Raw genomic sequence first — 27,800 nt, 5'->3', positions numbered from 1 at the left:
TGCGTGGATACGGTCCCTAGGCCTGGCCTATGATCAGGGCCATCTTCCCAGGCAGCCGGCCTTGCCCCACCACCGCCACCCACCCCCAGTTCCCTGTTCGCCATTGGGCGATCGGAGCCTGCTGGCCAGGGAAAGGGACTGAGAGGTGGTCAGTGCACCTCATAGTGACTGGTCGAGTGGTCGTTCTGGTCATTCTGCTGTTGGGGTCAATTTGCATATTACCCTTTTATTATATAGGATAGGACCTTCCTAATTGATACCACTTGCTGTTCCACTTATTGCATTTACTTAAAGAAGTTTTAAAAAGGCATTAGAAATGTCCATCCTTTAGACTAACTTAGATTCATTTTCCTAATTTAGTCTAAACTGGTGACGTTTCACTGTGAAGCATTCTAAACTGAAATATAAAATAATTGGGAACTTTTTTTAAAAAATATATTTTATTGATTTTTTACAGAGAAGAAGGGAGAGAGATAGCGAGTCAGAAACATCAATGAGAGAGAAACATCGATCAGCTGCCTCCTGCACACCCCCCACTGGGGATGTGCCCGCAACCAAGGTACATGCCCTTGACCAGAATCGAACCCGGGACCCTTCATTCCGCAGGCCGACGCTCCATCCACTGAGCCAAACTTGCCAGGAAATTGGGAACTTTATGTGACCTCTTCCCCTGCTTGACACAGACCACAGAGAATAAAATAATTTCTCAACTACATGGCAATGTGATATCCTAAGCCAGTTTCATTAAACTTTCTTTTCAAAATTAAAATTATTTTATAATATTTTCCAATAATAAAAGTATTATATATTAATTGTATAAAGTCTACACAATAAAAGTAAGGCTTTGCTAGAAAATTAAAATAATCTGTAATCCCACTCTATGGAGAACATTTATTTAAATGTAGATATATATTTGGGTGTAAGTCAAGACTTTTTCTATAACATCTGGTTCTAGCAACATGGGGGATCCTCTCACATCCTGTAATATACACATAGATATTTTGGATAAAATATAATAAAATAAAATAAATTACTAATACACAAATATATCATGCTTTCAAAAGTAGATAATTCAGCCAAGAAGGAGGAAAGGGAAAGGCTCTGGTAGCTACAGCTAGAAGCTGGGCTGATAGAACCAGCACCTAAAGAATGGGAGTTGGGGTATAAACTTCACATGAAGAGAAGAGATGGCCTTGGGTTCACTGATACAACATTTAAAACATGTATTGCCATATATTTACTTTGTGAAACTACTAAAGAAATGATAAAATAATAAGGTTAGGATAACAGTAGCCTCTGAAGGGAAAGGAAATAGGTGGTTTATTGGCGGGGAGTATACAGGGGAAAGTAAAAGTAATGGTGTTGGCCTTTTTGTTCTTTTCCTGTAGTCAATGGTGAGTATTTAAGTGTTACACTAGTTTTCTTTTTTGTGTTTTTCCCATTATTCTTTATATTTCACATATATTTTAAGGTGTTGTTTTGTATCTGCTCAGAACTCCTTAAAAGCCATGTAAAAGATAGAATGCTAAAGAAGGACACTTTCCCAGAACTGAGAAAGGACATCAGTCCTCAGCTTGTAGTACACCTCGGCCCTCGAAGGTTAAATAAAAACAAATTCAAACCTGGGTAGTTGAGGGTGAAACTACAGAGCACAAAAGACAGAGAGAAAAGACGGGGAGACCAGACTGATCGTCCTCAAAGGAAAAAGTCCATTTCTCTGTAACAAGACAAACTCCAGAAGTGAAATAACAACTCTCACTGCTGAAAAGGGAAAAAAATCCCAAATAGAATTTTTTACCCAGCTAAGTTTCCTTCAAGAGGGAGGGCTAACCTCTGATCTCAGAGTTTACCAGGAACAGACCTTCACTGGAAGAACGACTGAAAGATGTACTTGATTAAGAAGAAAAATGGACCCTGAAAACAGATGTGGGAGACAAAGGGCAGAAGTAAGCAAAGAAATTTGCAAACAATTTTGTAAAACAAAAAAAAAACACAACAAAAAATGGGGTGGATTATGTTTTGTGGGACATAAAGTTCTCATAATTTGGGAAACCCTTTCTAAGAAAAGTATTAATAGAAAATGAGGTACAAAAGTTTACATTTCCTTTGAGGAATAGAAATCACAAGTTAAAATTTTAAATTGTAGCTAAATGCTACAAAACCTTATAAAATTCAGGAATATAATACATTTTCTAAGTATTGTCATTATAATTTCACCTCCTCTATATCACATTTTATTGCCTACATTTTTTGCCCACATACTCTTTGCTCACCTCCTGATGTGAAAATGACTTTTAAATATCATCCTACATGAAGAAGTAGAAAGATAAATTAGTCTTCTAACACAGTTGGTCAAACTTTGTTCCTTTAAAAGAAAATCAGCCATAGTTTAGAAACGTTTATTTTAGCTTCACATTTGTTGTTGGTATTGGGGGGAGTCTTCAGGTAACTCCAGCCCTTTGATCTCACTGTCACAGCAAGCTGATCAAGGTCGCTGGGTTTCACCACACCCCTATCCCTCCCACCCCTACCTTGCCAGGGCAGTTCTCAGCCGTGGAGTGTGCCAAGTCACATGGCTCTCAGGCTGAGAGTGGAACAGTGTCTCAGTCAGATTCTTGTCTGTGGGGAAGACGCTGAGGCTCCATGCCCAATGCCCATCCACTCTCCCACAGCCCCAAGACCACCATGGGAGCAAGAAGGATGAGCTCCAGGCTAGCGGGACTCCATTCCTCTAACTCTCCTGGGGCTGCTGCTTCCTCCTGGTTTCAGAGCCTCGGGAGGGTCCAGTAAGTTAGGGCCCTGAAGCTAAAATTTAGGTACATGGTAAATTCACTTCAAGCAGGGACTATAGAAAACAACATTAACAAAACAGCAATAATAGAGAACAATTACTTCCCACTAATATGTCCATACAAAGGAGAAAGTGGGGATACTATAAAAACACTCTTAACTTCTCTCTGTACCCTTACCATTCCTCCTAAAGGCACGAAGGAAGAGCTCTCCATGCTGGGCTCAGCCCCTTCTATTCTCTCTCCTTCAGCTCTGCCTGTCCCCAGAGAAGGAATGTTCTGGTCTGTCTATGTCCAGGTGGTGAGCAACCAGCCTTATTAGGGAGGCCTGCTGTTGCCTCACTGTGCATCGGGGCTAAGTCCACCTAATTCATGAACAAAGTATCAGCAAGCCCATCTGGCCACAGATCTAAAATTACTGTCTCCAATCAACTCTACATGAAAGAAAGCTAATATTATATTTTGATTTCAATCTCTTATTCCTGACTCTCTTCCCGCTTCTTTCTCTGTATTGGTTCTGAATTCCAGAGAGAAAGAGAAGTGCTAGGTATGGGATAATCTACAACCCTATTAATAAAGGCTAATTTGGGGAGATTTTAAAAAACAGGGGAAACTAATAAACTAGATGATACAGGGGAAGAGAGACTAGAGCTACTGATTACCTCAGTCTTTCTTAAGTTGTGTGGTATGTTCAGAATGTAAGCATGACCTCTCAAAGGAAGAGAATATACATCTTCCAAAATACTGTGTGTGGGGGAAGGGCAAAATCAATCCAATAGGAAGCAGAAAAAAATAATAATAAATATGGTAAATAAAAAACATAAAATAAAATGGTAGAAATAAATCCAACTATCAGCAATCCTAATAAATGTAAACATTAAATTCGCCTGTTAAAAAATAGAGATTATCTGAATAGAAATACAAATTCTATCTGTATGCCCTTTGCAAGCATAAATGGCAATGAACCCCCAAATCTGAAATAAAATTACGGTAAAAAATATTTTAGGTAAAGACTAAACAAAGATAGGAAGGCAATATTAATTAGAAGAAATAGAATTTAGGGCAATAGTATTAGGTTTAAAATGACCATTATTTAATGATAAAAAGAATAATTACCAAGAAAATATAATAATCCTGAGCTGCCATGTATCCAAAAATATAGGTTGGAAAATATATAAAAACAAATAATTATATATATATATACACACACATACATACACACACATACACACACATACATACACTAATAGAATTATTATAACCCCCAATAATGATGGACATTTTAAAAAATATTTTTATTGATGTCAGAGAAGAAGGGAGAGGGAAAGAGAAATAGAAATATCAATGATGAGAGAGAATCATCGATTGGCTGCCTCCTGCATGCTCCCCACTGGGGATCAAGCCCGCAACCCGGGCATATGCCCCCGACCAGGAATCAAACCGGCAACCTCTTGGTTCCTGGGTCAACGCTCAACCGCTGAGCTACACCCGGCTGGGCAATGATGGGCATTTTTAACACACACCTCTCAGAAACTGAAACAGAAAGCCTACAAATACTGGTAATGAACAACACAATTAATAAGCTTATTCAGTGGACATATACAGAATCCTGCCCCCAATAATTAGAGAAAACAGATCATTACTAGAAGGTGACCACTACCCAGTCACAACAAATACCAATGTAATATAGTCAGAAATTTAAAAACCAACAAGATAACTTAGAAATTCTATCATTTTAGAAACTAAAAAACACTTTCTTTAAGATAGGTAGATATGTAGATAGATAGATAGATAGATAGATGAAAAGGCAACTAGATAGATAAATAAGAGATGATAGAATCATAGTATACATAATCCCATGAACTGCTTTTGTCATTTAATAACAGATTGTGCATCTTCTTTTATGTTAATAACTAGAGGCCTGGTGCACGGATCCGTGCACTGGTGGGGAAATTAATTAGAAGAAAGATACGTGCGGTAATCACTTGGGGGATGTTGGACTGCCGGTTTCAGGCCAAAACTGGCAGCCGGACATCCCCCAAGGGATGTAGTAGTGTGTAGTAGTGTCTGGCGCCCATCAGTCAGCTGAGCGGCACTCCCGCTGTGGGAGCACACTGACCACAGGGAGCAGCTCCTGCATTGAGTGTCTGCCCCTTGGTGGTCAGTGCACGTCATAGCGACTGGTCGACCAGTTGTTCCGGTCATTTGGTCCTAGCAATCCATTAGGCTTTTATATATATAGAAGGTTATAGATCCTTATCAACATTTTACCAATTGTATAGGACTTCATCATCTGAATGTACCATGATTTATTTGCTGTGGAGTCATTCATGAGTCAACATTTTGGTTCTGTGGCAGAAACTGTAGATTGCCCCTAATATTCCTTCTTTCCTTTTCCTTAGTAACAAAACTCCTTCTTTTTAGTTAGGCAGGTGCTGTTTGGAATAAAGGCTTATTTCCCAGTTCCTTTTGTAGTCAGGTGTGGCCATGTAACGAACTGAAATGTTATGTTTAACTTCCAGGAACTATCTTTAAAAAGAAGAACCTTGCTTTCTTCTTCATATCTTCCTGCTGGCCGGAGTATGGATAACTATCTCAGACCACAAGCTAAAATGTTCATGTTGAAGAGGTTGCAGACACAAAATAGAAGGAACCTGGGTCACTATTGACCATGAAGTTTCAATATTAGCTATGGATTGCTTATCTCAGAACTTTATTACATGGTAGGAAAATAAATTTCTAATTCATTTAAGCTATTGGTATTTGAGATTTTCCTGAATAACACATTTTGCCAAATATTTTGCCATAATGATTAGCTGTTATAACACTTCTTTTATGCATATATTTTCCTACATGTTCTAAATATATGTATAAGTCATGGAATATATCCTTTTAACAGCTTTTGAGATGTATTGGCAAATTTCACTCCATTACGCTTCCACCAGAAGTGTATAAAAGTGCTCCATTTCCCCACATTCTTTTCCTAATTGACTTTAAGATGACTCTTTACATATTAAATACTTAACTCTTTGCCTTACATATTATAAATATTTTCTTCAGTTTATTATGTTAAACATAGTTTATGGTATTTTATGCAGAATTTTTTTTAACTTTATCAGGATTTTTCTTCCTCTTTATTTTCTGTCTCTGGTATTTTTTTCAGAAAGTCTTCTCTTCTTATAGATTATAGAAATATTTGCCTAAATATCCACCAATACTTTTATATGTTGTTTTGTTTTTCTTTGAGTTACTTCAAAATTGTTAATCTATCTAGTATTTCTTTTGTTATATGATAGGGATCCAAATTCTTTTTCTAAATAGTTAATCAAGTATTTCAACTTTTATAGAATAAGCCATCCTTTATCCCCTGATACAAAATGCTATCTCTAGGAAAAACTGAATTGTCCTCATGTACATGGGTCATTTTTATTTTTATTTATTTACTTACTTATTTATATTTTGTTCATCCTCACCCAATGATATTTTTTCCATTGATTTTTTGAGAGAGTGAAAGGGAGGGAGGAGAGAGAGAGAGAGAAATGAATTTTAAAATCTTTTTTCTTAATATTACAGCAAAATAAAAAAAAATCTGTGAGAATTGGAACTTTTATTTGAATTTTATTATAATTTTATATTTATTTGCAAATATTTTATACTTTTTCATTATTAACACAATATATTGATATGACCCATCAATATGATATGTACTTTTTTAATTTTAAATGAAGTCACTTTGATCTTTTTCTGAGATGTTATCATACCCTTGAAACTAACTAGGTCATGAAGCATCCTGTTAATGTTAATCATTTTGGTGAGCATGAGAAGTTGTAAAGGCCTTTGCCTCCAATGTACTTATATTCCACTAAAGGTAATTAAGACTTCATTGAATTGGCACAGAGTCGTGCAAAACAGGAATCAAACTCTATATGTTATTACTGTAAATACACTCTCTGTGCTTACATTCTGCAAGCTGGCTGGATTGACAAATGGCAGTAAGAGCACAGGGGACTGATCTGGAATGGTAAAGGAGAGGGAGGGGGCACTGTATGGGGCGGAAGTAGCATTTGGATATAAAAAGCAAATTCTGAGGCAGATTCACATGTGTTCTAGGCTAGCAAAGACGATATGGATGTACAATAATTTTTAAAAAAGAGAAATTAGGAAGAAGGGAACCAATTATTAGAAAACCTTTCAACATGGATCAGGCAATATAGATTTTATGTGAGCAAAAGTTTGAACCTATTGTAGTTTCTGAAAATGAGTATGAAAAATCAAAATAATGCTTTAGGAATACAATTCTTGCTACAGTGAGCACACAAGTTTGGATAAAAGATAATTAACAATCTGGCTAGGGAACTGGTACAATAATTTATTTTAGAATTCTTTTTTACTCAATAATTTTTACAGAATATTACTCATTATGTGCCTAGCATTGTGTCAGCATTAAAATGACTTTGTTTGCAGGCCCAAATCTATTTTCCCAAGGCCTTCACGACAGATGTCTAATGACACCACTTACAAAGAGGGAGACATTCCCCAGGTACTTCTGTACTTTGTTCAACAGAAATTTAACTGCCCAACTGGATGCGTGATTGATGTTATTCAATGATTAATGCAGCAAACTCCCTACTTTACCCTCTGCAGCAGAAATCTCCATTTAACCCCTTGGGATATGTAAGTGCCTCATTTCTTAAGAAACTACAGTGAGATTAGGAAGAAGGGAGGGCTTCAGAAAGCAATTAGGAAGAGGGCAGTTTAATCCCTCCTTCTTATTGAAAAGCAGCTTCGACCAAGGCACTGCTACTAAAAGAAACTTTAACCTACAAAGGAGTTTGCAAGAAAACGATCAAATAGGAAAGTCAGGGGAATAAGTAAAACAGCTATCAGAACAACCTGTTTCTCTTCTTCTGTTTGTTTTTTCAATGCGTTGAGTCCAATCACGGAAAAATCTCACTGAAATATGTATTTGTAAGCACCTCACAGTAACTTGTAAGCCCTGTGAGGTCTGCAAAAGCCACTCTTCCTGTAGCATGAATACATGTTTTCAACATATAATTGAAGTCTAATGATGTGAAGCAAAATACTTTTGTGTCTGGCTGTTGCTGCTATTTAGCACTGGAAGAGTCATGTGGAATTGGACATCTCCTACAAAGTGAGCTTCAAAATATTCACTTCATTTGTGCCTTTAATTCCCCTCCACTTCCCCTTACTCAGAATTAATAGCTGCTAAGTGACACGGTATGAGAGGAGATGACAAAGTGCTGCATATAAGCATAGGTCCTTTGCAAAAGCACTTAAAAAAATTCTTAAACTGAAGTGTAATTGACATAAAACATTATATTAGTCTCAGGCATAAACATAATGATTCAATATTTGTATACATTGTAAAATGATCACCATGATATTCTAGTTAACATCCATCACCACACACAGTTACAAAAAAATTATTTTCTCTTGTGATGAGACCTTTTAGATCTAATCTCTTAACGACTTTCAAATATGCAGTACAGTATTATTAACTATAGTCACCATGCTGTATAACATTTAATTTTTGTTTTTCAAGCCCACTTTCCCTCAGACCTGGTGTGCCTATGTCCCTGGGCATCTCCTCTGACCTCAGGGGCACCTTATCTCTTTAGTCAGCTATTGAAAGAGACTAGGGCTGCAGGAGGGAGAAAAGAGAAGGGACTGATGATATGCCTTGTCTTGTTCCTGTTGTTGAAAAAAGTCTGTATGTTGTGGTTCCCAATAAAATATTTAATATAGATAATAATTTCACAATTAGCTACATGTTTTAATAAGAATAATATGTGCTCATGGCAACAAACAAGCAAACAAAGAAATAAAACAGAACAACAAAACCAAAAAAAAAAAAAAGAAGAAAGTAAATGGTCCAGAAGAATGTACAAAGCAAAAGTACTTCTCACCTACTTTCAAAATTAGTTTATCTTAGATAAATGGATTATACATGTTCTCCAACTTGTTTTTTTTTTTTTTTTTTGCAAAAAGCTATTTATCTTGGACTTCTTTCTGGAAGCACATATAGCTCTATTTCCTTCGTTCAAACGTCTACATGCAAGCACAGATGTGCCATAACATGTAGGAGAACACGATCTAATGGATGGGCCTTGGGATGGTTGTTGGCTATTTGCAAGTAGTGTGGCAATGATTATTCTTATTCATGCATGTAAGAACACTATAGGATAAATTTCTAAATGGAATTGGAAGATCAAAGGATGTGTTTAAATTTAAAAGTAACATTTATAGGTTAAAGCTTAATACACCCTGCCAAACTGTTCTCTAAAAGGGCTGCCTCAGTTTACACTGCTCCTGATGGAGCCCAAGACTGCACAGTTCCCACACCCCCAAATAGTTCCGTCCATGGCATATGAAAGAGGAAAAGTCACTTTTCCATTTTCTAAGTTTTCATTTCTTCAATTATAATTGAGCTTGCACTTTGTATATCTTATCAGATTCTCCCCCACCCACCCCTGCAAACAAATTGTTTATCCATTATTTTAAAATCCACTTGTTTACCTTTTTATTGATATGTATAAAAACATTTGGATATTAAGGAAATTAACACCTTGTCATACATTCTAAAGATGTTTTTCCTTATTCTATCTTCCACCTCCCTGAACCACTCTTTCATCTCTTCCATCTCTTTCTCTCTGTACTTTATTGTAGGTGATTTCCTCATATATATCTCTTTGTTCGCTAATTTTCTCTTTGGATGTGTCTAAAATGCTATTTAACCTATCCAGTGAGATTTTAATGAGCATAATTTTCATTTCTATGCCTTTCATTTGCTTCTTTTCAAATTTGCCTATTCTTTATTTCCATGGTATCTTATTGTTTCATTATGTTTTCCTTTCCTTAAAATCTCTTCATTCACTTTATTTATTATAGAGAGTTTTTTATTTTGTTTGGTTATTTGTAGTTGTTCTGGTGCTAATTCTCTTAATTTTTTCCTCTGACGCCTCTCCATTATGGTAGTTTATAACATCTTATTGTTGTTGTGAATTCATCTTCAGAGGGTTCATTTGTTTTTCAGAGAGAGCATTTTGTGATGGACTGAATTTTGTCCCCTCTCCTCCAAAATGTATATGCTGAAGTTCTAACCCCCCAGTGTAATTTATTTGTACACAGGGTTTTTAAAGAAATAACTAACAGCCCAGTCGCATGGCTCAGTGGTCGAGCATTGACCTATGAGCCAGGAGGTAATGGTCGATTCCCAATCAGGGCACATGCCCAGATTGTGGGCTCGATCCCCAGTATGGGGCATGCAGAAGGCAGCTCATCAATGATTCTCTCTCATCATTGATGTCCCCCCCGCCTTCATTCCTGAAATCAACTTTAAAAAACATAAAAAAAGTAACTAACGTAAATGAGGACATAAGGGTGGGGCCCTGATCCAATATGATTAGTGTCCTTATGAGAAATGGAAGAAACACCAAAGATGCATGCACATAGAGAAAGGCCATGTGAAGAGGCAGCAAGAAGGCCATCTGCAAATCAAGGAGAGAAGAGAAAACAACCGTCAATACCTTGATCTTGGACTTTGAGTCTCCAGAACTGTGAGGAGACAAATTCCATTACTTAAGCCACCTGGCTGTAGTATTGTGTCACAGCAGTCCTAGTGGACTGTTACAGCTTCTGACCTCTAGGTTGTGAAAGTGACCTCACAGAGTGCTTTTGCATTTACTTCTATCAGATTCCTAGGGTTTTAAGGCTCTGGACCTATTTTTATGTTAATTTATTGGCTTAGAGTAGCGATTTTTAAATCTTTCATCTCATGACACACATAAACTAATTGCTAAAATTCTGAGCCACATCAAGAATATACTTTTTGCCGATCTGACCCACAAAAGGTATAATTTCGATTCATTCACACTGGACAGTTATAGTTGTGTTGGCTGTTGTCATTTTTTTATTTGACAATCTAAGGGAAAAGGGGTCAGTGCCCCCAACTAAAACGTCAGGTACTGAATGTTGTAAAAATTCTTGTGGCACACCAGTTAAAAATTGCTGGCTTAGAGAGTCCATTCCAAGAAAACAGACTTAGGGTTAGCTTTCTAAGCAAATAATATAAATTCAGACATCTCAATAGATGGCCTACGCTGGTGTCAGATTCTCTAGGATGATGTCCCTTCCCTGGCCTGTACCCTTTCCAGGACTCAATAACAGCAAACATCCTTGCTCCTTCCACAGGCCAATGAGTGGAGTTTGTCTAGCTCTCCTTCTGAGGGGCTAGGCTTTCTGCAGGGTACTAGCTTCAGTTTCTCTGCCTAGTGAGTCTAAGGACTCATCTCCTGTCCTTTTGCCTTTTCCAGTGTCCATCCTCATCCCCAGAGGTCCTTGTAGCATCAGCTTGTACTTGTTGTTTTGGCTTTGATTTCTTGCTTTGTTTCTGATATCTGGAGAGTTTTTAATTTAATTTTGTTCATCACTCCCAGAAATTTGCAGTAGAAAGGGAATCTTTATATATATTTCAGACAGGAAGGGAGAGGGACAGAGTGATAGAAACATCAATGATGAGAGAGAATTGATTGGCTGCCTCCTGTATGCCCAACACTGGGGATCGAACCTGCAACCCAGGCATGTACTGTGGCTTTATGGTTCAGATCAATGCTCAACCACTGAGACACACCAGCTGGGCAAAAGGGAATCTTTCCATGTCATATTTGTCCACCATGTTCACTTGTGTGTATCAGAAGGTATAGATTTTCCCCCTAACATGCTAGAAGTAAATTTGTCTTTGTTAGAGTAGGGTTATGTCTAAATTCATCACAACTATTTTTTATTTTATTTTATTTATTTATTTATTTATTTATTTTATTTCTTAAAGTATTACAAAGAGTACTACACATGTCTCCTTTCCCCCCCACTTGACATTCCCCCGGCTCCCCCCACTCCCCAGTGTCTTGTGTCCATTAGTTATTCTCATATGCATGCATATAAGTCCTTCGGTTGACCTCCTACCTCCCCAAACCCTCCCCAGGGTTCCCACTGTAGTTTGACATTCTGCTCAATGCTGCTCTGCCTCTGTATCCATTTTTGTTCATCAGTCTATAATGGTCCTTATTATCCATAAATGAGATCATGTGGTATTTTTCTCAGCTTCCCAGAGGCCGTCTCAGTCTCACAGGGGCCATCTCAGCCTCACAGGGGCCGTCCCAGCCTCACAAGGGCCATCTCAGCCTCACAGGGGCCGTCTCAGCCTCACAGGGGCCGTCCCAGCCTCACAAGGGCCGTCTCAGCCTCACAGGGGCCGTCTCAGCTTCACAGGGGCCGTTTCAACCTCACAGGGGCCGTTTCACCTTCACCGGAGCCGTTGCAAGCTCACCGGGGCCGTTTCAACCTCCCCGGGGCCGTCTCAACCTCACCAGGGCCACCTCGACCTCACCGGGCCGATTCAACCTCACTGGGGCCGTCTCAACCTCACCGGGGCCGTCCCAGCCTCACTGGGGCCGTCTCAGCCTCACAGGGGCCGTTTCAACCTCACCGGGGGCATACAACTATTTTTTAAAGTTATTCTGCAAATAGGAGAATAAATTAATTTTAGAATAAACAACCTTCAATAATGTGATGAAACTATCATTAGGGACCTTATTTCCTGACTTGATATCAGTGTAATATACATATTAGACTTGTGGCTTAAGAGACAACAAATATTAAAAATATACATAATTATAAGTTGAAAAACAAGAAAAAGTCTGCATTTTTGTGCTTATATTATAATTCCAAAGTTGTTATATCTTCATTGGCCTTTAATGTACTGCTATGGACTGAATTGTGTCCCCCCCAAAAAAATTCATATGTTGATGCCCTATCCCAATGTGATGGTATTTGAAAATAAGGCTTTAGAGGGTAATTAGGGTTAAATGAGTCATGACGTTATGACCCTCATGATGGGATTGGTAGCTTTCTAAGAAGAGGCAGAGAGAGAGATTGCTCTCTCTCAGTCATTTGAGGACACAAGGAAAAGGTGGCTATCTGCAAACCAGAGAGAGGGCTCTTAGCCAGGAACAAAATCAGTCAGTACCTTGATCCTGGACTCCCCAGCCTCCAGAACTGAGAAGTAAATGCCTGCTATTTAAGCCAACCAATCTATGGTATTTTGTTATAGCAGCCTGATCAGACTAATACATGCACATACTGTCTACCCAATTCATTTTCCTACCATCTGTTTTTCAGGTTTATGCTGTCCCTACATACTTACCATATAAGTAATAAATGATAGTTTATGATCACCCAAAATTCAGAATAGTTAACAGGTTGTCAAGTTTCTGAAACCCATTTTCCCTATTTAAAGTTCTCCTGACTCAAATGCACTATGTATTTTTATTCTTTTTGTTTCTAATCCTCACCTGAGGAATATGTTTTTATTGATTTTTTGAGAGACAGGAAGTGGGGGGGGAGAGAGAGAGATGTGAAAAGGAAACATCAATTGGGTGCTGCCTGTATGTGCCCCAGCCAGGGATCAAACCCACAACCTAGGTATGTGCCCTGACTGGTACTCAAACCTGTAACCATTTTGGTGTACAGGACAGTGCTCCAACCAACTGAGCAACCTGGCCAGGGCTCAAATATACTCTTAATTATTCAAAGTACTTCAATGTAATGGTCTTCTTATTCAGCTATCTGAGGTTTGATTAAGATGAATGCATGCAAGAGCCCACACCAGACTTCGTGCTGGGAGTGTCAGATGACCTTACCAGAATGTAACCACCAATAAATAGCACGTCCTGGCACAGACTGAATGGGTGAAATGTGCTTGCTGTGAGATCCTCGCAGCATTCCACGGTCTCTTAACAACTTGGGTTGTGGGAGGATGAAGGAGAAGAAGCATAATGCTCTCTCTTTCTAAGGCAACATGAATTCAAGCAGTAAAGTGTATTATATTTCCATTTTTTCTAATAGCCATGTAAAAACTATGACCAAAGGAAGGGAGGGATTGAAGGAAACTATGAACTAACCTCCAATGGGAACCAAGAGACCTGCCTTTCCAGACTGTTCCATTAGAGCTTCACCCTTAACCATAACTCAAGTTGTCCTTAAAAGAGTCCGTAAAACTTTAAATTGGCTCATTCTCTTCATTCCCATTTGCAAATCAAGTGGTTTGGGTATTGTTATCCCAATGCCATTTAATTTCCTGGAATGATGGCAAAGCAAGTCATGCTGCATGTATACAGATTTCTTTGTAAAATATTTGTCTGGAGCCTGCCTTCTCCAAGAATTGTGCTGAACCAGCAGGATGGGCATCTCTTGGGGGCTTCTCCAGGGTAGCATGTTGGCCCCACCCCAAAACCACCAAGTCGAAGCTACAGTTTATCAAGATCGCCAAGTGATGCCTGTGCTCATCGAGTTTGAGAGACACTGGCGTAGAGTTTTGTGCTCTCCACTCATTAATAAAACCTCAGGAGCAAGACAAAGGTTTTCCCATAATCCTAACATGGCATTTTGATATTCTACTAACAATTAGGATTCACAGTAGGGTCTCTTTTTCCACGTATAAGAAAATCTAATAGTTAAGTCTACAAATGAATCAGAAAAATTGTTTCCATTTCAATTTAGTATGAATGCAGTCTTGCTCACAACTGCTAAATTGGAAGCAAAGAACTGTTTCCTTTCAGGTTAATGGGTTTCCCCTCATCAAGCTGTCCTTCTTTCATGTAATCTAGTCTTGCCTCCACCTATTTATTTTTTGATAACTGTTCTTCTTTTTAATAGGATTATCCATCCTTCCAATATTAACAGCAATTAGACGCACCTCATGGTGCGTCATGCCAACTCAATCTGCGACTGTCAGAGTAGGATGATCTTAGTCTTGTCTCAGTAACAAACTTTGACAACCAAAACAAAGCAGCAGGCAAAATACACGAAGAGAATTAACAATATAGGATCACAGATGACAGGAACTTCTCCAACAGGATGGCTGCCTCTGCCCATTCTATCCACATGGAAACAATGGCGCTCACCATGCTGGTACTGGTGATGTGGGGACATAGTCTTCAATTGTATTTTTTTGGAAATGTGTTTAGAGAAGACTCCTTAAAAGCCTTAGAAATATTAACATTCTCTTTCCAATTCTAATCTATTTAATTTTATTGGAAAACATTTACATAGCTCATCAGCAGACTCTCTAGTATCGAGTAATATTTAGCACGCTGTAATCATGGGAACGAGAGATTTAGATTAAATGCTGCTTTTTATTACTATTCAATCATCATAAGTTGTTCCATTTTTCATCTTTTTAGTCAACAGATTTCAAAGGTGGGAAAATATCTTCATTTACAGATATACCTATATTTATCTCCTATTATATTTTCCATTAGTGTCTACATGAGATTTATTCCTGGTGATTCCCAACAAAGTAAATGTGAATCTTCCAACACCAGATGCTAATAATAAAGATAAATGCTCCCTATCTCACAGAGAAGTTACAAAAATAAATTAGATAATAGTTACAGAGGAATTTGACCTTACTAGAGAGAGTATATAAATGAAATGTGAAAAACAAACATTTAAAGAACAAAAATTTCATTCAATTGTAGTCAAATTGACTTGACAGTCCCAAATTAGGCTCTGAGTAAAGAAAACAGGCCTACTAATCGTGGTTTCCCTGGCTGTGGATCAATGCCAAGTACTGACAATGAATTACAGGTCTGGGCTGAAACCTCGGGCATCCGTTTGGATATGTGCAAAATGATCTCTTTGTCTTTCTCTGTATGTCTACATTTTTCATACTTGGAATATTGGTAAAGCTTTGCATATGTTGGGATAAATGATCAGATATTTTAAACCTCTTTCTACATTTAATAACATATAAGGATTGGCCCTAACCGGTTTGGCTCAATGGATAGAGCATCAGCCTGCGGACTGAAGGGTCCCAGGTTCGATTCTGGTCAAGGGCATGTACCTTGGTTGCAGGCACATCCCCAGTAGGAGGTGTGCAGGAGGCAGCTGATCGATGTTTCTAACTCTCTATCCCTCTCCCTTCCTACCTGTTGACATAGGTAACACATATACATCCAGACAAACTCTTTTTACATTTATTTTATCTAGAACCAAAAAGGAGTTTTCAGCAGGACAATGGACAAAGAGAGAATCTTAGTTATTATATTGAAAGGCAAAGCTGTCCTCACAGGTATGGGAAAACTCATTTTTTTAAAATTGATGTTTTAGAAAGAAGGGGGGGAGAGAGAGAGAGATTAATTGGTTGCTTTCCCTAATGCACTCCAACTGGGATTGAACCCACGACTCAGGTATATTCCCTGACCAGGAATTGAATCTGCAACCCTTGGATGCACAGGATGATGCTCCAACCAAGTGAGCCAGCCAGCCAGGGCAAAGCTCATTGTTAATGGGGTTATTTGTGAGACACAGGAAAGTCATCCAACCCCACCTATTTTTTTTTAAAATATATTTTATTGATTTTTCACAGAGTGGAAGGGAGAGAGATAGAGAGTTAGAAACATCGATGAGAGAGAAACATCGATCAGCTGCCTCCTGCACATCTCCCACTGGGGATGTGCCCGCAACCCACGTACATGCCCCTGACCGGAATCGAACCTGGGACCTTTCAGTCCGCAGGCCGACGCTCTATCCACTGAGCCAAACCGGTTTTGGCAACCCCACCTATTTTTCAAACGTCTAGCCACATTGTCCCAGATTCTACCATTTAAGATTCTTCCGAGTTAAAAGAAGTAGCTGCATATTCATGGAAAAAGGCGAGATTAAAAACTATAGGAAGACCAACAATGTAAGGAACCAACACTTACTGCATCCCTACTTCGTGCCAGGCACTATTCTAAGTGCTTTACCAGAACTATCTCATTTAATTCCCAGTTCAACCCTTTGAAATAGGTACGATTCTTATTCCAATGTTAACAGATGGGCGAACAGGCACAGGGAGGTTAAGAAGCCTGCCCAAGATGGCACAGGCTGCAAATGGCATATCTAGACCCCCCAACCCAGGCCTCTGTGTCTGCACCCAGAACCAACATGTTTTCCTACAAGTGTAGGTGTTAGCACCATACAATATATTACTGTTTTAAAATGAGACAAGCTATACTTTGCCAACTTTGATGTAAGGAAAAATGTGAACACTGACAAATTTTAGATTGTTTGAGCAATTGTTGAATTTTTCTAGAACAGCCCAGGTTTTAATATTTGGGCAGCCTCCGCCCTCCCTTTTCAGAGAACATGTCAACAGCAAACATTCACAGTATAATCTTACTGTGTTGAATTGCTCACCAAGAACAGAGCACATGCTAAAAGGAAAGCTCTCTTGTGGAGCCAACAGCAGATATTTGGGTGGGAATGAGAAATGCAACATGGAAGTGAATTTAGAGGTGGAAATAGCCGAGGAGCTTAGATAATATACTGCGAGTAATTGACGTCTATTACATTGTAACTAACTTCTACAGTAAGAAGCTACCATGGATCTTAGAATGTAGCATAGTTTCTTGATACATACAATGTAAAAAAGGCCTTTAGAATTGTTCTCTAATGGCAGAAATATGTGCTGTGCATGTTTTTTTATTTCTTTTATCCGATAAAACATGTGGCTTTTGGAAAGAGATGAACCGATACCCCAGGTTCCCTGCTCCTAACAGAACACTGTAATATGGTTAAGCACAAACCTTTCCATAGCAACAGACTGTATACAGACACGAACCCTATGTATCTCCCTTGAAGAAAGCTTTCAGGTTATAACAGACAAATTCAAAATAAAGCCTATGATCCCAGCACTCTGAAGCCTGCTTCCCAACACACTCAAGAAAGGATACATTGACAAACGACTCACCATGGCTCTCGTAGCTCATTTCTTTGCCTTCTTTTTTCTTTAAATGGCACTTCAGCCTTAATAGTTACAAAGGTTTCAAGAGCGAGGACTAGCACCACCTGAAAAAAAAAAAAAAAAGGTCAGAAATCCAATACAATCTTGGTTTGAGAAGTTCAGCACTGGGCTTATTGAATAGCATTGGAAGTATTGGTTTCTTTATCTTGAGACCAAACACATTCATGCCTGCTACCCTTCACTGTTTTATTTAGTGCTTTTCCACTTTAAGAACATTATGTGAACACTGGCAACTTGGTTAGCTATAATTCTATACTAGTAATAGCCATTTCACATAGGGGAAAAGGTAGCTTGGAGGATGATATCTTGAAATGTTTTCATAAGCACATATAAAAAACATGGCATTAGGCATTGGGAGTACTGGCTAAAGGAGGGGCAAACTAGGCTTATGCAGAGAGTTGTGTATGTACAGGATAATGAGATTCCCCAAACGCTTGCCTATGCAGAGTGGATGTCTCCCATTGCTCAACCCAATTAGGCAGGAGGCGCTGCCTGGGGCTGGAGAGGAATCTGCTCACTATTGTCTCCGCGTGGGGAGAAGTGAATGCTCTGTGCAGCTAGCACTGTGCTTTGTGTTTTTAACATGCGGAACTAGGCTTGAGACTGCTATTGATTATGCTTAGGAGAGAGGAAGTTCATGATATGTTGCAAGTGTATGTACTATATTTCATCCCTATTCAGATTTAAAGCAGCATCCTTCTCCAAATAGTCTACTCTGAAGGTTGCATGCCGGAAAGTGAAACAGATGGTCCTGTTTTATATTTCTTTTCCTTTAGAATTTCTTATGCAGCTCAGGGACCTTGGTCTTCTGGGATCTCAAATTATATTTCAGCCCATTATACGTATATCAGCATTGATTCTAAGATGGTATGTAAGAATTATTCAAGACCCACATGGCCGCAGCCTTCGCTGGTTCTTAGTATGCCATGTGCTGTTCATTTTAATTGAAAATATTCTAAAAGCAAGATTGATGTGTTTTCTATCCCCTTAAAATAGAAACAGGTTCTGGGCTCATAATTGAGCACTCATAAGCCCCCTCTCCTTATTAACATGCCCTCTCTAATTTGTGCCTCTGTTTGCACAATATAAATGGCCTTTAACAGCCCTTCATTCATACAATGGTCTCACTAACCCAAAGAAAATTAGTAGCAGCCAAAGGCCTATTTTTACTGACACAGAGACAAAAATGCTAATTACCTTAAAATATTCTCAAGTGTATATCTTTGGCACCCTTCCAGGCAAGGCTCAAAAGTTTTTTTCTTTTCCCCTGTTATTTACTAGTTATAGGGAAAGTTGTTTTTGTTTTACATTCAGGCTTCCAGATAAGTATAAATTTGTATTTATAATTTGAAATCTTTTGAGTCCAGAGTACTAATGATGGGTGAAGTGTTCGTTTGCTTTCTCCTTACTCATGGATACACTTGACAGCATTATTCATTTGTGATTAACTATGGTTTTACTATTTTGTTAAGGCACTCAGGGACATTTGCAGAAAAAAAAGTCTAAAAATTTGAATTTATTTAAACATATTAGTTATCATAAAATATTAATTTATTCTCAGAGTCACTTTTCTCTGATCATTAAATTTATTTGTCCAAGTTTATACTCTGAAGCACTCCCTTTTGAAATGGTTTTAAAACTGAAACCTCTGATGTACAAAATTCAATGTGACTTATTAAATTATGATATCAGGTGTGCTGACAATATTTACATAAAAACAGTAAGCTTTTTGTCATGTATGCAACATATATTTATTGAGGATGCATTATCTCCAGAGTACTTTGCTAGGCCTGGTAATGTAAAAAAAAAAAAATCAATAAGCTAAAAGGACTTGCCCTTGAGGGAATTTAAAATTCAAGTTTAGAGAAAGTGTCCATCCATGGATAAATGCATAAAGAAGATGTGGCATATATATATACAATGGAATATTATTCAGCTATAAAAAGAAGGAACTCTTGCCATTTGTGACAACATGGATGGCCTCTAAGGGCATTATGTTAAGTAAAATAAGTCAGACAGAGGAAGACAAATATTTTATGATCTCACTTACATGTGGAATCTAAAAAGAAAAAAAAAGGAGCTCATGGATATAGATAACAGATTAGTGGTTGCCAGAGGCAGGGGATGGAGATGGGAATAGGTGAAATGAGTGAAGGGATCAAAAAATACAAACTTCCAGGTATAAAATAAATAGTCATGTCCTCAATGTATAGATAACAATACTTTGGTGCATATTTGAAAGTTGCTAAGGGAGTGGATCTTAAAAGTTTTAATCACACACACAACAAAATTGTAACTATGCGTGATGATAAATGTTAACTAGGATTATTGTGGTGATTGTTTTGCAATATATATACAACTATAAAATCATTATACTGTACATCAGAAACTCATGTTGCATGTCAATTATACCTCAATAAAATTTTTTAAAAATCAAGTTTGGAGAAAAAAATATATTCACACTAAAAGTTAAATAACAGTATAGAACAGTGATTTTCAACCTGTGTGCTGCAAGAATTTTTTAAAACATGCAGTATCTAACCATTTAATCAGGGGCAAGGGGCACTGGCTTCTCTTCCTTTAGATTGTCATTAGGGAGATGCAAACTGAACTGCAATGAGATATTACTGCACACCCACTAGAACAGCCACTAGACAGACACCAGCCAGTACTGGCCAGGATGTGGAGAAACTAGAACCCCCATACGTTGCTGATGGAAATATAAAATGATATAGCCACTCTGACAGATTTACATTGTCCTAAAAAGTTAAACATAAACTTACCATAAACCCAACAAGTCACTCCTAGGAATCTACTTAAGAGAAATGAAAACATATATCCAAACAAAGATATTTATATATATATATGAATGTTCATAACAGCATTATTCATAATAGCCTAAAAGGCAATTTTATAGAGACAGTAAGCACATCAATGATCCCTTGGGGCTGGGGGCAAGAAAAGGGGTTAACTAACTGCAAATGGGCACGAGGGAACTTTAGGGGGTTATGAAAATATTCTAAAACTGCATTCTAGTGATGGCTGCGCAACTGTATACATTTACTAAAAATCAGTAAGATGTATACTTACAATGAGTGGATTTTATGGTATGTAAATTATCTATAATAATAAAAGCGTAATATGCTAATTAGACCGGACAGCCCAACGACCTTCTGGATGTCCTTCCGGATGACCTTCCGGACAAAGCCAGGGCTGCGAGGGCCAAGACAAGCTGCCTTGGCTGCCCGGGCAGAGCCCCTTGCACGAATTTCGTGCATCCGGCCTCTAGTACTTTAATAAAGCTGTTCAAGAAAAAAACAGTGTCACATATTTTCATAGGAATGGGTCAAGGTAGTCACCTGAACTTTTCCATGCTGAAATGCACCTCAAACATGTATCGATATCAGCAAATGTGAATAATTCTTCACAGTTTGCCATGTCCCTTACAATTTTCAAATGTATTTGTTGTTCACACCAATCTTGTGAGGTAGGGTGAGCAAGTATTATGTAATGAGTAATAAGCACTTCTGTTTTTCCTTTTAGCTTTGTTTTGAGGAAACCTTAAATACTATATAAAGCATATAATTTAAAAATCACAGCCACCCTGGATAATGTAATAAAGAAGATGACAAGCATTAGCATCGCCCCACGTACCCCTGATGCTTTTACAAAGACAATTATCCCCCATTTGCCAAACTACACTAAACAACAGGTAAGTTGTTTAGTATGAATCTCCCAACTGGAGACTTGTTACAGGTCACTGTCGATGGACTGGGCTGAGCAACCTCACCTGCAGACTCACCCTGTGTCCGCCTGCCTCACTGAAGCCGGCTGTGGCTGCTCACTCTAACACATGCATTTACAAACACTGAAATGCATGTAATATCATTATATAGACGAGGCACGCAGCGGCTAACATTAAGGAGCTTGTATTCCCCCGCAGAAACAAAGCTGCCAAAAACCCCCAAAATGGAAACCAGTGTATTAATTTGGCTCATAGCAAATCCTTCTCTATTATTTCTCTTGAAAGCTCAAAAGGAACTTAAACAAACAACTCCAACATAGCCTGAAGCAGAGAATGACATGTTTAAAGAAATGTGACTTATAAAGTGTCCAATTATGTAATTTGAAAGTGCATGTAGCATATGCACAAATACACTGAAACCCAGTTAAAAATCACAGGACCCTCCCTTATTTTGATAACATATACGAAGACAGGCCAAACTGGCAGGCCTGTGCACCCAGCCCCAGATTGAGTGCTCCGGGCTAACCTCTCCCTGCCTCCTGCTCACAGAGTTAAGTGGGAAAGGAGTTCTCAGAGGCGGACGGAGATCAGACCCTTCTACACCGAGCATCAGCCTTCCCATCTCAGCCTCACAGTCGCAAAGTTGTCTCCAGATATGCTGATGCGACCGCTGCTTTCCAAGGAAGGCATGAAGGCTCTGTGAGCTTAGGGTCCTGTGTCTCCCTGAATGACCTCCGGACACCCTTTTGCAGGGACATGTGTTGCTTCGGGATGCTTCCAAGATCTTTTTTTTTTTAAAATATATTTATTGATTTTTTTACAGAGAGGAAGGGAGAGGGCACACTCCCTACTGGGGATATGCCTACAACCAAGGTACATGCCCTTGACCGGAATTGAACCTGGGACCCTTGAGTCCGCAGGCTGACGCTCTATCCACTGAGCCAAACCGGTTAGGGCAGCTTCCAAGATCTTTGATCGAACACAAGCCATGTGTCTTGACTATGACTGAAATGTGAACCAGACTGGGTTAGTCTAGATCCGTGGTCGGCAAACTGCGGCTCGCGAGCCACATGCGGCTCTTTGGCCCCTTGAGTGTGGCTCTTCCTAAGCCTTAGGAGTACCCTAATTAAGTTAATAATAATGTACCTACCTATATAGTTTAAGTTTAAAAAATTTGGCTCTCAAAAGAAATTTCAATCGTCGTACTGTTGATATTTGGCTCTGTTGACTAATGAGTTTGCCGATCACTGGTCTAAAGAAACTCAGAAATATTGAACTGATTTCAGTCAATAGTTAATTTTGATACTTTCAAGTTGTAAGAATTTCATGTTAATTTATACGATGTGATACATAAAGTACTGGAAAAAGCATGGGACTCAGGGGCATGAGAATTGTGTTCTGGAATGCACCCCTGTAATCTTGGGGAAGTTCCTCAACTTCTAGGACCTGTGTTCTCAACTAAAAAAAAAAAATCTGGGTTTTTTTTGGATGAAATATTCTCTAAGGTCCTAATCATAATTTGACAATCATTTAGTGAGGTGTTACTGTTATTCTATAAGATAGAAATATTTATCTGAATAATTCATTGAGGTCACATGTATTTTGACCTAACATGCCCTCTGGCCTTTGCTGAACTGTTAGAATAAAAACAAACAAACAAAACTTAGAATTTGAAACTCATAGACACAGAATCCATTTGTGCTATCATAAAATGCCACAAAAGTTACAGCTTCAGAATGAGAATGATAAAGACAGGAAGCAGATATTAATTGAATATTTCACAAACACATATATACATACAGTTGCAAGGAATGTCATCTCAAATAGTGCCTTTTACTTTCTTTTTGATAAGTCTTCACACTTCCTAAAACCCCAGTGTTCCTCGAAGTTACTTTAGTGGCCCTTGTGAGGATTCAAAGAATGAAATCCATTCCTCCCCTGTCTCCTTAGCACCTTTGCTTTTTACCTATTTATTTGGCTTCTATTTAATATTTTGTTTGGAAAAGATTCCTTGGATAAATACAGTCTGAAAGGCATTGCACTGAATAATGTAAAAGATTTTGCTTAAATAGAGCACTTTAAAGAAGTATTTTGTTATTATAATACCACTTTGAATATGTCATCTTACAAGTTTTTCCAGCAAAAAACAAAGGTTAGAAAGTAATTTTCCATTTCGTCTTTTCTGAGGCTATAGATGACACACTATATTTAATTTTAGAGTCCCTGTACAAATCATCAACTACTGTAATCACTGTACAAATATTAATATTTGATTCAAGGGGTCTCCTAAGTTATAGCATAATCAGAACTCTGGATGGATAGGCTGCTCAATGGGAAAATCATGTTTAGACAGTTGTAATGAAACAGGTTTGATAGTCTTATTATCATAAAATTGATTGATATTTGGTGCAATTTAATCTTTGCCAGGAAGATTTTTGAGAAAAGAAACAATCAGTAACTTAGATTAATCCCCCACACTTCCCCTTCAGTCCAATTCATCTATCTCTTACTCGATGAATGGCCCTTTGGTCTGCTGGTTAGAACAAATTCCTTTTTGTTTCATAATGCAAGGAATTAAGAGTTGGTTTTTAATTTTATTTTTTTTTAAGGACACATGTCAATGTTGATTTGTAAGGTTGTAAGTAAAAGACTACCCTGCTTTGAATATCATTGACTTTCTAAATTCACTCAGAGAGCATAACAAGATAGTAAAAACACAATATAATCTTTGGGTCATTTCCCCCAGGACTCTGAATCTATTTACCACCCAGACAGGTTCTATGATACTGAGTGACTTTGTGAAATAAAGGATAGATTATTTCAGCCAAAGGATTTTTTCATTTCTGTTCCCTAAATGTCTGCATTTTCCCCATAATTGTTTTAGATTGCTCCATAAAATGCTTTGGGGACCACTGAGATAAAGTGTTATGAAAATGGCCACTATATTGGAAGAAAGTGTAAAGGGGTCCTTTCCTATGCAGAACACCCACCAGTAAATCACAGCAGGTGGAGAGGCAGCTGATGTCACCATGAAGATCATTGCAGAATGTCCAGGAGAGTCAAATGGAATGGAGTCATTTCTCAGCTCTTTCCAAACCCCATGGAGCTGACAGCATGACAGCCTCATCCATTTGGGCTTGTGTATCTCTTGGGCCTGACTTCCAGTAGGTTTAGCTCACCACACAAAGCCGGTGAGAAAGATTCCCTTTATCTTTATAAGTGGTTCACTTTCTCTTTTTTTCTTCCTGCAGGATCCAGCCTCTGTTTTTTTTCCCCAAGTTCCACTCTAACGAAAAGGCCAGCATTAATACACTCAACAGGCTCATTCCAGAGGGGGCTGAGCCTGCCACAGTTCTCACTCCCACCCACTTTTGTTGTTGCTCTCGGGAACCTGATTTGAGTGGGCAGATCTTCCAGAACAGGATTATGGCGTGGTTGGTGGGGCCATCCCAGGGTTTTGAAGCGAAGCCACGGTAAGCTACCTTCCTTCTTTGGCTCTAAGTCCCCTTCCTGTCTCAACATACCTACATGCCCCAGGATCTCCGAGTTCTCCCTGGGGAAACAGCACAACCTGGAAAACTACACCAAATGGCATCTTTGCAGCCGATTCAAAAGCCTGGTAGTTGCTACAGCGGCAGATTTTCAGGAGACAGGCTCAGAGAAAAACCAGGAATTGCTGACCCTGACACTGAAATTTTTAAGTCGTCGAAAGAAACTATGTTGTTGGGGAAATGAAAAGTAAAAAAAACATTAGAGAGCTGGGACAAAATATGATTCCACGTAAGGATAAGGGAAACGGGGGGGGGGGGGAATTAATTGCTTTCTTTGGATCAACTTAGATTTGTGCAGAACGTTAATTTTGACTATATATATATATATATATATATATATATATATATATATATCACTTTAATCATAATGACCCTGATGAAGTTGGAGGCAGAGCTCTGAAGCCTTGCCTGTCTTTGATTATGAGCTAGCTGGGCTTCTCAAGGTGGTGGGGTGGAGCGAAGGGGGTGGAGAGAGTGAAGAGGTATCCTAAGCCCAGAATTCCTATTGACCCCTCTCCTCCTTCCTGTGCTGGCGAGGAACAGGAGGCTGGGACGCTGTGTGCTCTGCGACTTGCATAACAAAGGCAGGTTCTCACCGGGAGCTCTAGCAGCAGCAACCTTGCTGGATTGCCCCAAGACACTCTGGCACAGAGCTGGAGAAGGTGCCACAAACAACCCCGGAAGCCCTCCGCCCAGGTCTGGTTACACCTGGTTTCTCCAGAGCAGATTGCTCAGCCAGCCTTCATAATCCCAGAGGAAGGCCGGGGCAGGAGGCTGGATTCCAAGCTACCTTGGCCATAATGTATGGAGGGCTTTAAAAGTAGAAAACAAAACTTTGAACTCAACGCATCTGCAGCTTTATGACTCAGGTGTGTTATTTACCTTCAGGGGCACCAAAGATCACTGAAGTTAAAGTGACAAAAAAAAAAAAGTCTGTGAGCTGCCGAACAGAAAAGCGTGTCCAGACCCGACCTAGCTGGTTCTCCTACCATGTTCACTTGGCGGGAGGAGCAGGAGCCGGGCCTTGCCCTCCTCCTCTTCTCCTCGGTAGGACTGCCCCTACTCACAGCGCTGGCATCCTCTCCTCTTCAGCTTCCCAGAGTCGAGAACAGTGGTTCTCAACCTTCCTAACGCCGCGACCCTTTAATACAGTTCCTCATGTTGTGGTGACCCCCAACCATAAAATTATTTTCGTTGCTACTTCATACTGTAATGTTGCTACTGTTATGAATCGTCATGTAAATATCTGATATGCAGGATGTATTTTCATTATTACAAATGGAACATAATTAAAGCATAGTGATTAATCACAAAAACAATATGTAATTATATATGTGTTTTCCGATGGTCTTAGGTGACCCCTGTGAAAGGGGGTCGCGACCCACAGGCTGAGAACCGCTGGTCTAAAATAAAGTAATTTGGTGGAGATGGGGGCAGGGAGAAGAGGGAGGAGGATGGGAGGTGGAAATGCAAATGGCTTGTGAGGAAACATGCAGGGGACCCTCGGTGTCCTCGGGGGATTGGCCGCAGGCCCCTCGGATGGCAAAATCCAGGATGCTCAAGTCCCTTACACAAAAAGCGTAGCAGCTGCACGTAACCTGGACTCTAAGTGATGCCTAGACGGCCCCTAAGAACACCGCACACCGTGTGAACACTGTGGACCAGCTGGTCTGCTGTGCTGTTTGGGGAATAATGATGATGAGTAAAAAGCCCGAGCACGTTCAGCGCAAACGCGGCCTAACTGCATGTCAGCAACAACATCACGTGTCTTTCCCCCAGCAGCGGTTCTCAGGTTCTCAACCTGTGGGTCGCGACCCCTTTGGCGGTGGAATGACCCTTTCACAGGGGTCGCCTAAGGCCATCCTGCATATCAGATATTTACAGGACCATTCATAACAGTAGCAACATTACAGTTATGAAGTAGCAACGAAAATAACTTTATGGTTGGGTCACAACATGAGGAACTGTATTTAAAGGGCCAGAAGGTTGAGAACCACTGCCCCAAAGCGTTTTCAACCCGAGGGGGGCTGAATCCTCGGGTGCGGCGCCCCGGATGCGGAGGGAGGGGGCCGCCGTCTTAGGTCCGGGGGTGAAGCCACTGCCAATGCTCAGAGCAGAGCTCGGGGTGGACATGGCCGCGCAGCCGCTGGTCTGCACGCCCCTCAGAGCGGCCGGGCCTGCCAAGGCCTGTCCCCTCCTCGCGGGCGGACAGCAACGGCCCCCCATCCGCTGCGCCGGGGCAGCGGGCGCCCTTCTGCGGAAGCGCCTCGCACGGAGCGCGGCCGAACAGGTGGTGAACTTAAGTCTGAAACCAAGAATCACTGTGACTCCACAGAAAGCAAGTTAGCGGGAGTCCACGTGACACGCGGCCCTTTCCGTTACGGAGAAAGCCGGGCCCCACAGGAAGGAGCGGCTGCGGGCCCGGCCCGGCCCGCGGGGAGGGCGGGCTTCCCGCGCTCGCCCTGGAAGGGGAAGCTCCCAGGCGGCCCCAGGGGCCGCTCTCCTCGCCCTGCCGGGTTCCCTCCTCGGGAAGAAGGGCAGCTATTAGCAACTCCTACTGAGGTGTCCCTGTGAGAGTGAGTGTGAGAGTATGTGTGTGTGTGTGTGTGTGTGTGTGAGCGTGTCCGGTACGTGTGCTGGCGGCGGGCTGGGAAATTACCTAGTTCCTCAGAGGTCCTAGGTTGGCAATGCAGACAGTGCACAGTGTGGGAGGCCCTGGGACCGGCCGGGGCGGAGGCGGGTGTTTGCGACAGGCCGGTTCCGAGTATCGCCCCGCCCTGCTCCGCCAAATCCTCCGAAGGCCCCAGAACCGGTTCCACTCCTCCCGGCCTCTCCCGGGCGGGCAGGAG

At 40.1% G+C, this 27,800-nt stretch overlaps 1 long non-coding RNA gene across 2 annotated transcripts; it reads right to left on the bottom strand.

Moving 5' to 3' along the window:
* Positions 1–460: 460 nt before the first annotated feature.
* On the bottom strand, positions 461–27,782 carry LOC106697996. Of its 2 annotated transcripts, XR_002830515.1 has the most exons (4): positions 27,611–27,782; positions 17,602–17,699; positions 2,274–2,306; positions 646–673 (listed from the first exon to the last, which is right to left on the bottom strand). It is a non-coding gene; the product is annotated as an uncharacterized LOC106697996 (long non-coding RNA). The 2 variants fall into 2 exon arrangements; XR_002830516.1 differs by lacking the exon at positions 2,274–2,306 and having other exon boundaries at positions 461–673.
* Between the last annotated feature and the right edge of the window lie 18 nt (positions 27,783–27,800).

This window comes from Myotis lucifugus, unplaced genomic scaffold (assembly GCF_000147115.1).
Source record: "Myotis lucifugus unplaced genomic scaffold, Myoluc2.0 scaffold_125, whole genome shotgun sequence".
NCBI classification, from domain to species: domain Eukaryota; kingdom Metazoa; phylum Chordata; class Mammalia; order Chiroptera; family Vespertilionidae; genus Myotis; species Myotis lucifugus.
The sequence above is the reverse complement of the archived record's forward strand: the minus strand, read 5'-3'. Positions and strand labels throughout refer to the sequence as shown.